The 16,663-nt window shown below is 35.3% G+C and overlaps 1 protein-coding gene across 16 annotated transcripts in view; it reads right to left on the reverse strand.

The window, feature by feature from the left end:
- smash (smallish) overlaps nt 1-16,663 on the reverse strand; it is a 483,421-nt gene that overhangs the window by 117,108 nt on the left and 349,650 nt on the right. The gene's annotated exons all lie outside the window — the stretch shown is intronic.

Genomic DNA, 16,663 nt, shown 5'->3' on the forward strand with positions numbered 1-16,663 from the left:
ACAGCATCTTCACTGGCAGCACAGGAAATGCATATCTTCTAACTCCAACGTCCATCTGTTTCTGAGGATACTTCATCGCAAAAAGCCTGTCCCTTGATAATTCTGTTGATTTTCAGATCTGTAAGTTATAGTTATCGGAACCCTCCTATGGAAGCAGAGGAATAGAGCGGCGCCCTCCGCTGGAAGGACACGATTTCAACTCCCTTGGTGTGACCAATTGGCGTCGGTTGGCAAAGCGAAGAAACGACTGGCGCGGTTTTTTTTTTTGGATGACCATAACCGTTTAAGCGCCAATTAAGTAAGTAAGTGAGTAAGTACGTAAGGAATAGTCTGAGAAGGAGACGACGGCAGCAGTGAGTAACGGGAATGGTGAGCTGCTGGAATATGGAGAGCGGGCACAACTAGTGCTGCTGCCTTGCTTCGAAGCAGAAATGTCCGAATGAATGATTCAAGTGGGTGGACCTGGCACATATATGTACGTATATCATGTCAAGTCTGCGAAAGGTTGGGCCAAATGGTACGTGACTGCGGCAATAGTTGCAGAACTTCGGATGAACTTTATTAAACACCGGAGTGGAGTAACGGTTAGACGGTCAAGAAGAAGTTATCACCTTCGAATTCAGGTGTTGGAAATAGGAAGAGATATTTTACTATTTACTAAGTTATGAATAGTAACTCTTAATAAGAACTGAGTTCTTCATGTCATCAGCTGCTAGTACACAGGGAGGTCTTGTCCCGAGGTCCCAACTTTCCGAGGCATCATGGAATTCTTTCCTGTATCAGCTGTTCCTCTGGGGGGTTTCTTTTTAATTCTATGGCATAAAAAGCCATGACAGGGAGTGAATATGAAATATGACACTACGGCTCAGCTCTTAGGTCGCAGCTGTACGAGCCGATTGTTGAATTTATCAAAATGTCTTTGGTCTAAGCAAGTTCGAGAATAAAAGGTACAAAAACTTCCTTACCGAAGTGACAACAAATAATTTTGTTATTCTGAAATATAAAAAACAAAGTAAAACAGTAAAATTCAAGACGACACTGTGAAAGCAACACCAGCAAGCAAAAATACAATTAAACAGCAGCAGCTGCAGGCCAGCCAGCAATGAATGAATGCTACAACGACCTTCGTGCCATTCGGTTGATTGTCTGGCATGCCGGCACCAACGCAATTCAAAATTTTTATTTCGAAGCATGCTGTGACCCTTTTCAGAGCCAACGTGATATTGTTGGGAGCCATACGGAGCCAAAAGAGCCATTTCGTGGGCACACTTACTTTAAAGAGTAAATGAGTCAACATTCAACCAGGAATGGAACAGCTGTTTACATATTTATATATTGATCGGGTTGCTCAAAGGAAAACCAAAATTCATAGTTTTATCCAAGTTGTGTTGCTTAGTGAACTTTGGTACTGCATTCCTACCCATGCATCTTGCATCTTGGTTATTCGCGTAGCTCAGAGTTCACAAACGAGAAGATACGCAAAAATTGTGGTAAAGCATGACTGCTGAACTGTAGCTACTCATCCAGGCCCACAAAGACACCTAGTTTACTTTAAATGATACTGTAAAAACAACAGAACTTTTCTGTTGAAACCACAGAAACAGGTACAGCAAAATTCCGTATGCTAATAAAAAATCATATTAAAAACTTTAAATGTAACATGAGACAATGAACAGTAAATGTCTTGTTGATTTAACAAATAACACTGTTCATTTCACATAACAGTTTTTTCAAAGCATGCATTTATAGGGCTAGTTGAGGGTTTGGTTTACACTAATATCCAACGCTTTTGGCCAAACTACTATACACGGCAGCTGCCATGCTGTAAATAATAGTAGCCTTACAAACATAAGGTCCCCAACTCAAGTGACTCGACAACCAACATCGAAATACTTTAGAATATATTTATAAAATATAAATATATAAATTACTTGTTATGATCCGTGATCGAAACTAGCTACAAATAGTACTCGTGAGATCCATAACTTACTATAATTTTTAGAAATAGTTTGACAGTTGCAGTGTCTTGATTGAAAATGGTTTTCAGTCACTGATCGTAACACGTAATATGGGCATGGAGCATATTTCTGCCATAAAAAGCTTCTTATTGAAAATGGATGCCATTTGGAGTCGGCATTGAACATGTAGGGCTGTCAATATAAAATGAACTCTGCTACTGTGATAACATTTTTGATTCTTTCGCACATTTATTCGGATAGCTATCATTTATTGTAGGTTGTTGTTGGGTTTTTTTTTTTTTTTTGATGCAGTCTAATGTATATACATGTGTATATTTCCTAACATTGTACACACAATAAATACATTGTGTAGGCACCAAAACTGTGTAATTCTTTGGAAGTGCGTGCACATATTTTATATGTCGCCAATCTACAGCAACGAGTTTGATTGTTATCGGTGTTGATGCTTGGTTGCGCATGCGCATAAAAAACATATCTATTATTCTTAACTGTAAGCGCCATTGACATTGCTTTGTATTTTCCCGGCAAAAGATGCGATTAGTCTAGGTTGAGTCTGAGCTGAGTCGAAAAGTGGTATTCGACCAATGCCAGTTTTGATCTCTTTGTATGTGTTGAACTGTTCGCTTTTGTTTTAGCATGTCCTATGAAGAGACTAATTGTACACGTTTATACCCGGAAGGGATCGATAGGATCAATCCCCTTTGTACCCACATGGGCACATATGAAGCCTAGTCCCTTTTCGGTTCAATAAGGGATCTGTTAGTCCTGCCAAAATTCAAAATAAGTTTTGTATAAAAAGGAAGTACGTTGTCGCAGTGGAGTCTGGTATTTATTATTTTTTTAATTAAAGGATCTTTAATAAAACAAAAATACTTGATTTTCCTCAAAGGAAAATTTTGTGCAGCCCTACAATTATGTACAAATTTACAAGAACATGAAATACTATATATATATGTTGAACCGCTGCCAAGTTGACTGGTGAGTATGATCCTGTATCTCGTTCCAAAATAATAATAATAATGTTTTGTTTCGGTATATAACCGGGGAGATTAAGCCCGCTTCTCTTCTAATATGTGGTGTGTTGTTTTTAATTGTTCCCATTGGTTGGTCATCCTAAACTTTTTTGGCCGACTCCGTACGTATCTGCTAAGGCAGATGACTCTTCTGTTGAGAAACTTTTCATGGCAGAAACACAATCGAAGGGTTTGCTAACCCAACAAATCTATTCGATGTAATTTGTTCGCCCGCTTTTCAAAAAGGAATGAAACATATTCTCCGAAAATTTAACCCTGACTCCGGCGTAGTCGGGATACATAGATTTCAAGCTGACTAATCCCAACTATACCCTAAAGTGGAACAATTATGCATAAATGTAGACAAAAGAGATCAATCGGAGACCAGTCTCCTTAGGGATAAATCGCACGATTTTTACAGAGTTATTGTACTACATACATACATATAAACTTAATACATACGCTTTCTTTATTACAAACTTTTTTTTATCTTTTATACAGCGGAACTGTGTTTTTATTGTTATTATTGGCCCTATTTTTCTGTGTACATAATTTTTGATGTTGATCTAACCATGGCTGCCATTTTTATTCCATTTTACGGTTTTTTTTGTTTTGTTTGATCGTTTTTAAGGTAATTCACACATTTTCTAATCATTTGTAATTTGTTCTGTTTCTACCTTTTTCATAGTCTTATTTTCCACAGTTAGAAAAAAACTATATGCAAATGAATGTATAATACATACACACAGACTTTTCTTCTCGTATATAGGGTAAAAGCACAATTTTTATTTTAGTTGCAGCCCGTCAAACTTTCTAATTAACATTGCCCACGAAGCCAAGGTGTTTGTTATCGGAAAATTTTGCGGTTTAGTTGAAAAACAAATTTTTTTTAACTGGTGTTATTTTATTTGGGTGAATGCAACTTTCATATACTCAGATTACGCTTATTTCTATCAGCTGAAGAAACTGATTTCTTATGGTAGGGTGAAGGCACTGGCGGAATTACGAACTTATTAAAAATAGAAACTTCAAACTTGAAAAAAAAATAACGGAAGAACCAGCAGTTGAAAATGAAAATTAGAACGAAATATGATAAAACTAAAAAAAACAAGTAAGGATGGCTAAGTTCGGGTGTAACCGAACATTACATACTCAGCTGAGAGCTTTGTGGAAAGGGAAAATTACCATGTAGGAAAATGAACCTAGGGTAACCCTGGAATGTGTTTGTATGCTATGGGTATCAAATGGAAAGTACTAAAGAGTATTTTAAAAGAGAGTGGACCATAGTTCTATAGGTGGACGCCATTTCAGGATATCGCCATAAAGTTGGGCCAGGGGTGACTCGGGAATGTGTTTGTACGATATGGGTATCAAATTAAAGGTATTAATGAGGGTTTTAAAAGGCAGTGGTGGTAGTTGTATATGTGAAGGCGTTTTCGAGATATCGACCAAAATGTGGATCAGGGTGACCCAGAACATCATCTGTCGGGTACCGCTAATTTATTTATATATGTAATACCAGGAACAGTATTCCTGCCAAGATTCCAAGGGTTTTGATTCGCCCTGCAGAACTTTTTCATTTTCTTCTACTTAATATGGTAGGTATGACACCAATTTTACAAAGTTTTTTCTAAAGTTATATTTTGCGTCAATAAACCAATCCAATCACCATGTTTCATCTCTTTTTTCATATTTGGTATAGAATTATGGCATTTTTTTCATTTTTCGTAATTTTCGATATCGAAAAAGTGGGCGTAGTAATAGTCGGATTTTAGCCATTTTTTATGCCAAGATAAAGTGAGTTCAGATAAGTACGTGAACTAAGTTTAGGAAAGATATATCGATTTTTGCTGAAGTTATCGTGTTAACGGACGAGCGGAAGGACAGACGGTCGACTGTGTATAAAAACTGGGCGTGGCTTCAACCGATTCTCCGATTTTCATAGAAAACAGCTATCGTCATATAATCTATGCCCCTACCAAATTTCACAAGGATTGGTAAATTTTTGTTCGACTTATGGTATTAAAAGTATTCTAGACAAGTTAATTGAAAAAATATTTGTATTTTGTTGCACCATATCATTACTGGAGTTGAATGTTGACATAATTTACTTATATACTGTAAAGATAGTAATTTTTTGTTAAAATTTGACTTTTAAATTTTTTTTTAAAAAGTGGGCGGTTCTTCATCCGATTTTGCTAATTTTTATTTAGCGCATATATAGTAATAGTAGTAACGTTCCTGCCGAATCTCATCATATCTTCAACGATTGCCAAATTACAGCTTGCAAAACTTTTAAATTACCTTCTTTTAAAAGTGGGCGGTGCCACTCGCATTGTCCAAAATTTTAATAATTTTCTATTTTGCATCATAACGTGAACCCACCTACCTACCAAGTTTCATCGCTTGAGCCGTCTTTGGTAATGAATTATCGCATATTTTCGGTTTTTCGAAATTTTCGATATCGAAAAATTGGGCGTGGTTATAGTCCGATATCGTTCATTTTAAATAGCGATCTGAGATGAGTGCCCAGGAACTTACATACCAAATTTCATCAAGATACCTCAAAATTTACTCAAGTTATCGTGTTAGCGGACAGACGGACGGACGGACGGACAGACATGGCTAAATCAAATTTTTTTCGATACTGATGATTTTGATATATCGAAATCTATATCTATCTCGATTCTTTTATACCTGTACAACAAACCGTTATCCAATCAAAGTTAATATACTCTGTGTGCAAAGCACGCTGGGTGTGAAAAAACAATGTTGCCGTACAAAAACGCCTACCCCAAAGGCGGACTTTAACTATGACTGAAAAACTGCTGAGTAGTTTAACTAGAGTTTAAGCAAACTTAGTTTAAGCTCGGCTTAACCAACTACTGAAAACCGGCCCTAAGAAACCATGTGAAATCTTACCTTAACAGGCAGGCGAATATCTGTTGGGGCTTTGTTATGATTGCTGGAATAGTGGTTTTTCATGGGATATCTTTATTGGGATAATAAGCTGGTTTCTTTAATACACTTTGTTCTATTATCTGTGAAGACAATGCATTGTATCTTACCGAACATCATATGAACGTAGAATATTTAGGTTAGCAGCTCTGCGCTTTTAGAAAGGGGTTCTAGGGAGAAGATATATGCAAACATCAACTAATCCATCGCAATAGCTTTCTGAATTCGATGGTAAAGGGCAAATCGTTTCAAATCGTTTTCCAATCAACAATATAGATATGACAGTAACTAGGAACCTTTGAAATTGTAACTACCGCGCTGATCTTAAATTTTATTGTAATTTACCAATAACCCTCAGAACATATTTTCTTGGCACCTAAAGTGTTTTAGAACAATAATCATATGCAATAGTAATAATAGCTTTTAATATCAATTAGCGAAGGAACAACGCTGCCCACGTTCGCCTCGAAGTGGGCGTTTATTGGACATGCTACTGGTTATATAATTGCTTACTAATACCAATCACCTGCAGAATAATAAACTTGTTAAACATTCTATAAAATAAGAAGAAAAAATAAAAACAACATTTAATAAAATTTCTAGAACCAAAGCTAAATAAATCTGTAAATGATTGATTGAATAATTGGAAGTGAGTGGATTAAAAGTAAGATTGAATGGCCAAAGAAACAAATTTTGCGAATCTAATTTGTATATGATAAATATGTTTGTATTTCTATTTGTTAAAGAGTAAAATTAAAAAAAGTATAAAGCGTACTTTTGCAATATTATATGCAAAATGGGTAGTTTAAGTGCTTAACGGGATTTCCGCGATTTAGAAAATTTGTTTTGATTGATGTTAAAGCCGACGGAATCGATAAATTTACATACCGACGAACCCTACACAGTTCATATTATGAATTTGGCACGTCTTGACTTAAATAGTAAGTTTTATTATCAATTTTGACATTGACTTATTTTATAACTAATATATAGCAACGTTAGCCTTTTAAAATTAGACCATAAGCATTTAACAGATATAGTGCATATTTTATTGTCACCACTGTAAAAAGCGAGAAGATCTTTTCAAGCACGTACAAGAGAACCTTAAGTGTAAGCTAAGCTTTTGGAAATAAATGAGGAGAAATTGCATTTATTTCTATAAAACAGTTTTTGAGAGACTCGGGTTAAAACATATAGACATACAAACAGACGAAACAACCCTGAATTAAAGTGAAAACATAAAACGAAGTCGAATCAGTCCGAAACTGGAACCGGAATCCAATCCCGATCACAAACCTGAACTAAAACCGGAATTTAAATCAAAGCTGAAACCTAGTAGGACCTGAAAATGGAATCGAGTTCAGAACTCAAATCCGATACCATTATCAGGATCGAAACGGGAACCGGAACCACAACAAAAACAAAAAAACTAAAAAAAAAACATAAACAAAAACCAAAACATAAACCAAAGCCGAAACCAATACGGAATCGGAATCAAAGTTGAGTCAAAATTGAAACTGTAGTCAGAATCGAATCAGAAACCGAAATCCACGTTGAATCGAAAACGGTACTGGAACCCAAATCAGAACTGAAATTCAGATTAAAACCGAAACCAGAACCAAAACTCGAAATGAAACCGAAACCAAAACTGAAAGCTACATCGAAACCAGAACCAAAACTCGAAGTGAAACCGAAACCAAAACTGAAAGCTACATCGAAACCTGTATCAGAAAAAAAACGGAAAGTAGAACCGGAAAATTAACCCAAACCAAAGCTAGAACTGGAATCACAACAAGAAGTGAGGTCAATGCCCGAAATAAAATCGGAACTAACTTAAACCAAAAACGATAATGAAAACAGATAAGATGCCAAAATAGAAGCCAAAACTGAAAGCAGAGCCCAAACTGGAATCAAAATCAAAATTATTTCTTCAACCAGAATTGAAACCGAAGCCGAACCTAAGCTGAAAGCGAGCCGTAACCGCAACAAAACAGAAACAGAAACTGAGAACGCAAACGGCACCATAATCATATCGGAGAACAAGAAATAGAGATCTAGCTCGCAACCTGCATAGCGTCGAAATCGCACTTTAATTGTAAAACAGAATCGAAATAAATAATATAGAAAATTTATGAAATATGAAACCGAAACTGGAACCGAAACCGAATACTAAAATCATGTCTTATCATGCTATGCTATAGTTTGTCAAAAAAATTAATGAAAAGCTGATACAAACGTAATTTATGCTGACTAATTAGATTTACTTTTTCACCATACGGTGAGGGGGGCTTTTGCCCCTTTTACAATAAAGCCTAACAAATTCCTGTAGTGAAAAATTTAGACTAAAATTCGAATTCGGATTTACTTAGGGCCGTTTTCTTCATATTTAATTCAAGTTGACCGGCACTTTATCTGACAGTTCTCGTTCGGATATCTTAAACAGACGTAGAGCAATGAGACCAATGAGAATGTAGAGCCCTGCTGTAGAACCACTTAATTTTTTAAAGTGACTGGTTAGATATGTTTAAAATACTTCCACAACAATATTTCGTTTTTTATTGACTCTTTCACATTTAAACTATAAAACATATAACAATAAAATTTAATTAATTATCATTTAATTTACATACATGCGCTGTTAGCATTTTACGAACAATGATATAACTTGTTTTTTTGTGTGTTATATTCGCATTGTGCATATCAAATCAATTTTAATCTTGTCTGCAATTATTATCTAGCAAAAAGTTAGCAAAGTGTTGACAACAACGATTTTATTGCAAAGAAGGCCAAACGAGCTAAAAATGCAGTCAGCGCACTGATGGCGTAATTTCCATAAAGAAAAATAGTAAAAGTGAAATATGAATGCAAATATGATTAGTTTTAAGTGAACAGGTTTCAAATTAAATATTTTTATGTTAGATCGTGTAGGAATGCAAATTATTTCAGAGATTGGTTGTTACATCAAAGCACATATGGACCTGTCAAGACATTTTAAAGTTTCTTAATCATAATTTTTAAGTTATTTGTACTTTAATTCTTTAATTGTAAATATTTATATAACAACATTTTTCTTATTGGTGTTGGCTATTACAATAAATTGTTATTTTTCTAATAAATGTTTTTGAGAGAAAAATTACAAATTTTGCAAACAACGATGGTTACTAGGACATGTTTCTGAATTTCACTTCTTCATCAGCTAGCTTCTCTGGAGCTGAGTACTTCATACTAGTGTATAGGCCTTTATCCTTTATAGAGGACTGCTAAAATGCCATGTTTCTGAGCTCTTGAAAGCGCGCCTATAAGTATTCCACACAATTAGGTTTAAACAAGTATAGAATTAGTATTTTGACGAATATTAGTGACACTAAATGATACTCACATCACTAGTCTGATGCTAAGTAAATGAAACCACAACAATATAGCAGGCAGTCACTTGTATCTACATAAACGAATCAATCATTATGTCTACACATATGTACGTACAAGCAGCAGAGAAGAGACGCACAAACACATGCATATATCTTATCTGAGATGCTCCCAAAAGTAGGCAATTATCTGTGGAAGTCTCACTCACATATACACGCGAATATGAGAAGCTATACACGTGCATCTGTAGTTATAATTTTACAGCAGTAACTAAGTAAATTCTGGAAACGCCTAGAAGTATGGAACGAGGAAATCGAAGAGTATAAAAAGCAGCAACAGTAGAGGCACGACAATCAGTTTGATTTAAGCAAGCTATCAGTTGCGAAGTGTAAGTGTTATTTTCAAGTAGTCTAATAAAGACAATTTTTGCATTATTCAATATTGGAGTTACTTATTCAACAGTTTAGTGATTCGAATGTTAGCAGAAGATTTGGAATAAGCGGAATTGCACTAAATTCGTAACAGTATGTACCTAATGCTGTATAATGGAATAGCAACAAACAGGCAATAATTAAAGACCAATAGCAAAGCGAGCAGCGGGGCATTCATTTGGCTGAGTGGATAAAGGCATCTGCCTTTACACTAGTTCAATACTCAGTTCCCGAGAAGCTAGATGATGCAGGAGTGAAATTCAGAAATATGTTCTAGTAACCATCGCCGTTTGTAAACTTTGTAGTTTTTTTCTAATATCAATAAAAAAAACAATTGTATAACGCAATACGAGCATGTCTCGCTATTTAAATACAGATTAAACATACAATAACTAAAATAACATAATCAAATATGGTCGACAGTTTCAACTACAAATTTGATATTGTACTAACATAAAGCATATATATGTATATATATAACCTTGAAAACAGATAATATTAAAAAGACAAGGCCGTTTGCTCAAGTATTCCTCAAAATATATCTGCCCTATAACACACAAAAAATTACTTTGTTTAAATAAACCACAAGCAAAGCCAGAACCGAAGCCAAAACGAGGACAACTAATACCAAACAAAATTCCCGAACCAAACGACATTGAAAACAGATTAAAATTTAACCCGGGACCGGAACGTCTAAAAGCCAAAACCTAAACCCAATAGAAATTTAACCCAAGCTGGCACACAGTTTAATACCAGAAAAGAACCCAAAATCGAATCAAATTCAAAGCCCAAATCGCAATTAGAACATAAACCGAAATCAGAAACTAAAGAGAATCCAACGATCAATATAAACCAACACATATAGAAAAGCCGAAACCAATACGGAACTTAAACCAAAGTTGAGCTACTATCGAAATCGTAGCCGGAATCGAAACCGGACTCGGGCTAAACATAAACCAAAACTAGAACCAAAAATAGATGTGAATTTGGAATCTAAATTAACAAAAAAAAAAGGAGTCTTAGCAACATTAGTATTTTTCAAACGGAAATGTTAAATGTACAGATATTATATTGCTGTTGCGATCGAAAAACTACCCGAAGGTTTTGGGGTGTGTTATCAATGTTATTTATGGCCCTTTGCCTGATTTAATATGACATTGAACTTTCTAGAACCTAAGGTTAGTGCGATATCGAATGTGTAGTTCAAATTGTAGCATGTAATGGTGTGTATAAAAGCCTCCTTGATGAAGGTGCAAATAGCACTGAAACGCGTAAGCTATAAAGAAAGAAGTCGGAGAGCACAAATAAATACGATTTATTATAATAGGTCGGGCCCTAGTCCACCGAAAATAAATGTTTCTCAAATAATAAACTAGTCACGGAAGTACCCCTATACCAAATTTCAAGGAAATCGCGCTATAAACTCTTTTATTTAGAATAGGTCGGGCCGATTCCCGGAATGAAGATTCTCAAATATTATCTATGTACCCCTGTACCGAATTGCGCCATAAATAAGCATTTTTGGAATAGGTCAGTCGCTGGTCCACTTCCCGGAAAGTACAGTTTTTCAAATAATGAGCTAGTCACGAAGCGCGCCATATATAAGATTATTTGAAAAGGTCGGGCTCTGGTCTACTTCTCGAACCAAATTAAGAATCCAAAGCATCCTCAAACCCACTTGAACACACACAAAATTTTATCAAAATCGGTCCAGTCGTTTCGGAGAAGTTCAGTTACAAAAACACGTAGAGACGAATTTTACATGTAAGTTAAAGAAATATATATTGTTACGAATATTAGCAACAATAAGGGGTACTGTCATCTCTAAGCCGATGCTAAGAGTGACTTGTATGCACATCCATAAATCAATCATTATGTATCTACATAAACGAATCAATCTTTATGTCTACACTTATGTACGTACACGCAGCGGAGAACCAACGCACAAACACATGCAGATATCTTATCTGAGATGCTCCCAAAAGTACGCAATTGTAATTGTGGAAGTGTCGCTCACAAATACACGCGCATATGAGAAGCTATACACGTGCATCTGTAGTAATAATTATATGGCAGTAACTAAGTAAATTATGCAAGCGCCCAGAAGATGCAACGAGGGAATCACAGATTATAAAAGCACCAACAGTAGAGGCGCGAGAGTCAGTTTTGATTAAGCACGCTATCTGTCGAGCAATAGTAGAGTTATTTATTGTGAAGTATTTTAATAAATTCCATTTTGCATTACTGAATAGTGGTGTTATTTATTCAACAGTTTAGTGACTCGAACTTAGCAGAAGGTTGCAAATAAGAGGATTTGCAGTAAATTCGTTACAATATGTTTGTATGCAGCTCATGGACTACGAAACCACTACGCCGATTTTATTCAAATTTGCAGGATAGCTTCAAAGTAACCCGCAGACTGTTTTGTGAAGATTCTTTCCGGTTCACAGTTCGATTTGCCTGAAATAGGCAACAGATAGCCCTTTGCCGAGATTAGGATTTACGATACCAGGGACCAGGACTTGGACTGGAAACAACGGATGGAGAAGAGGCCGAAAAAGAGATAAAATTAGAAGATGATAGTGAGATAGGGATAGATGGTGCGGAATAGAAGTGAAGGAAAAAAGAGAAGCAGGGAAAGGTAGAGGAGGAAGTGAATAAAAGGGTGAAGAAGAGGGAGAGTAAAAGCTAAAAACTTCCTAAAAGCTATGCAGATAGACCAAAGTTAGGGCAGAACAACGTTTGTCAGGTCTGCTAGTATACTATAACAAAGTACCTCACAAAGCAGATATCCCACGAAAGATTACGTAAAATGGTTTTTATATCTAAATTTTAAATTCATGACTTAATGAAGCATATAAATATAAAAAAAAATTGTAGTGAGAAGGTATATATAATATAATTATATATAGCAATCAATTGAGTACAGAGAGAGGGAAAGGGGACACAGAAGAAACGAACTCGCGAAAGTGCAGCAATAAATTACACGGCTTGCAATGCTTCGAGCATAAAATTCATTGAAAACAAACAATTTGTACAAAAAAACTAACAATGAAAAGTGAAAAAGTTCTTCTTGCAAAAAGGAAGAAAGAAGTGCAGAATGATAATAAAGTAAGAATTGATTGTAATTCAATTATTGATGGAAATGAACGAAAGAATGCAATAATGCAATTTTTCCAATTTACATACACACAAACAATAAATTGCAGACAACACACAACATCAGGCTGATTGACACAACAGACGTTGGATGATGAGTGCAAAAGGCGTTGCATGATGAGTGCAAAGGAATGAAAGAAGCTCAACAAGGTGTGTGGCAAGCGGACGAAATGGTCGTCTTGTGTACACAATTGCAAAGGTCATGGAAAGTTGAATGGACAAATAAATTTACAAAAGCATGAACACAGTCGAAGACCAAGGGCAGATAAATTAAGTTGTTGCAAAGCAAAGTGGGAGGCATTTGGAGCAGTCAGCTGTTGGAGATATCGATAGTCAATCAAAAGATTAGCCATGAATGAAGGAAGATTGTTGTTTTATAGCAAAGTTAAAAAAATAGATGGATTCATGGTGTAGAGTACTTATGTGGTATGAATTAATTCGATATTGTTTTGGGTCATGGGCGTAGCAATGGTCGTTACAATTCAAATATTTGATGTTTTTATGTCTATGTTAATAAATTTCTTTATAATTCTGCTACGTTTTTACTTTGTTGGTGATATTATAATATTATATTTTTAATATTCAAGCATATGTATGTACGAAGTGAACGCTTATATTTTAATCATATTCTGTTTCGTAATAATTCTGCAATTTATTAAATATACAATTGTAAATATTAACTTTTACTATAATTTCATAAAGAAGTTTCCTTGTAAATTTGCCTAACGACCATCTACATACATATCAGAGAACAGCAAAAATCGAACACAACAACCTTCGATTACATTCGGCAACATGATCGTGTTCAACGATCCAACTTGCTTAAACGAACATAATCGACATTGATTTAAAATCAACCAACTTATTGCATGCGTAAATATAATCAATTCAGGCGTTTGCTCGTTTGCTTCAACCACGATTGCATTCATCGGAATGAAAAGGCAAATATGAAAACTCCATGCGTCTCAATATTTGCATGATTCTTCTGTCCTTACGTCCCGGCGACAAGCTTCATATTGTAACGATTTTACTGCAATTCCTCTTATTTGTAGCCTTCTGCTAACGTTCGAATCACTAAAATGTTGAATAAATAACTCCATTATTCAATAATGCAAAATGGCCTTTATTAAAGTACTTCACAATAACACTTCTATTGCTCCCCAGATAGCGTCTTAAATCAAACTGATTACCGTGTCTCTACTGTTGCTGCCTTTTATACTGTCTGGTTTCCTCGTTGCATATTTCTAGGCTTTTCTATTCTAGAAATTACTAGTTAGTTATCAGCTATAAAATTACCAGCTATAACTACGTTTATAGCTTCTCATATGCGCGTGTATATGTGAGTAATACTTGCACAAATTATTGCCTCCTTTTGTGAACATCTCAGATAATATATATGCATGTGTTTGTGCATCTCTTCTCCGCTGCTCGTATGGACATATGGGTAGACATAATGATTGATTTAATGATGTGCATACAAGTCACTGCTTAGCATCGGCTTAGAGATGATAGTATCCCTTAGTGTTGCTAATATTCGTCACAATATAAACATTGCTTACGGTTCTGCTTGTTTGCCGAACTAAACGATACTAATTCTCGTGCTTTGATTTTATTCTCCACATTTAAATTATACTAAATTTACAGCATTTTTTCGAAGTACACATTTCCTATTTTGAAATATAATGCAAATTTGACATTATTTTCCTTGTGAAAAACACATTATTATAATGTAATAAAATTCAAATTATTTGATAAATGAAAAAATAATGTGTTTTTCACATTTTAAAATGTAAAAAACACATAGAAGATATGACTTTTTTAAATAAAATTTTTTTCTATTTGATCAGTTTCTTTCTTTTGAATTTTATATACGTATACGTTAGATCTCATGCATAGGCTCAAAAAGCTTCGGTTTTTTTTGCCAATTTATCTATGATTAATATTACAGGAATGCGATTCTGTGGCTTTTCCTAATGTTCACATGTTGTTGAAAATCTTTTGCACGCTTCCAGTAACAACGGCAACGGACGAGAGATCTTTTTCAACTCTTAGGCTGATTAAAAACTATTTGAGAAACACGATGAGTGAAAATCGATTGAATGGCTACGCATCACTAAGCATCCACCGTGATCAAATTGTTACCGTTGATGAAGTTTTAGATGAAATGGCAAAGAAAAGCCGACGCATGCGCTTGAGTTTTTAATGTAACCTTTTTCATATCATATTCTAAATACACGTACTTTAATCTTAAAGCTAAAGACATTTTTTTTTATTTATTTAACTGAAAAAAAAAATTTTTTTTTTGATATGATTTTGATAAGTATGAAATTGCCCAGCTCTGCTTACAAATTACATATTGAGAATTATACTCAATTTCCTTACACTATTAAGGTAACTACTAACTTATTACGTCATTTTGGAACGCTTGAAGTATACTCGTTAGTGTAAATGATAAGCGGAAGAAATTAAAGTCGTTTAACGGAACAAATCAAACAAACATCAATATGTCATAATAATTCAGGCATGCTTAGCGAACGAAACGATATCATTTCGTTACGATAATCAACGTTAATAAACGAAACGAAGTCATTTCGTTTCGTTTATTAACGTTAAGAACGACAAATTAACGTAACGAAATGATATCGTTTCGTTCGTTAAGCATGCCTGTAATAATTTAACCCATTGGAGGATTTGCGCAATTACTTAATAGAAACTTTTTTACTCTACTGGTTGTGTTTGATATAAATAAGTGCCGATTGCATATAGGTAGGTAGGTGAAATGGCTGCGACCCTGGTCGCCAAAGTAGCTATAAACCTACGGAATGTTACAGTCAATGTATTACAACCAGCCAGAGTTGTTGATAAAATTAAGAATATTTGGGATTGCTATCACAGATAACCCTCTGAGGTCTTCTAGAAACGGAGTTCCAAGGAACCTGAGCCGGGCTCTAGCTAGAGCCGGGCATTTACACATAAAGTGTTCTACCGATTGCATATATATGTACCAAATTCGCTAGGGTTAGATAGAAGAGAGTTAGATAATTATTATAAAATGAAATAAAATTTTAAATCTTAAAGGTTTGTATAAACGGCGTGCTCGAAAACACCCAACCTCAAAATTTGTGTTAGAACGCTCTCAAGCGCTACCAGCTTTCGAAACAACGAAATGGTACAAATAGTCAGTTGATGGCCTGCACCAATACTGGGAGTTTCTAATCGCTGAAGAGAGTTGATTCAGACCTTCATAGGCAAGAAGGCGCACGGTTGAAGGTAGCGGATAGACCAATAATACCCACGATACAAAAGTGGTGGAGCCGGTGGATCTCTAAACATATTGCACCATCAAAACCTGAATATATCAACACGAGATTGGAAGGTACTTCACCTACAGAGAAGGAACCATCACTACATCTTTCAAATAAATAAGGAATAGAGGGATGTGTTGAACTAAGAGTTTGGAAGGATGTTCTGAAGCGCGACCAGATCTCGGGACAACAATTAAGCTAGATCCTAAGAAGTTTCTAGCATTAGCAAAGGCAGCGGCAAAAACCCTGCAAAAATCGCGAGTACTCCATGCATGCATGTATGGAGTACTCGCTATGGACCAAGCGAGTGCTCCAAAATTAACCACAATTCATACAAAAAATATGGTCCAATTAACATTGCGATGTCCTAGGACTGGACCATATACTCCAGCTCCGCATTACATCAGAGTAATCCGTGGAGTACCCACAGTCCAAAAAACATCGTGTAGTGA

Source organism: Eurosta solidaginis, chromosome 1 (genome assembly GCF_040869045.1).
Source record: "Eurosta solidaginis isolate ZX-2024a chromosome 1, ASM4086904v1, whole genome shotgun sequence".
NCBI lineage: Eukaryota > Metazoa > Arthropoda > Insecta > Diptera > Tephritidae > Eurosta > Eurosta solidaginis.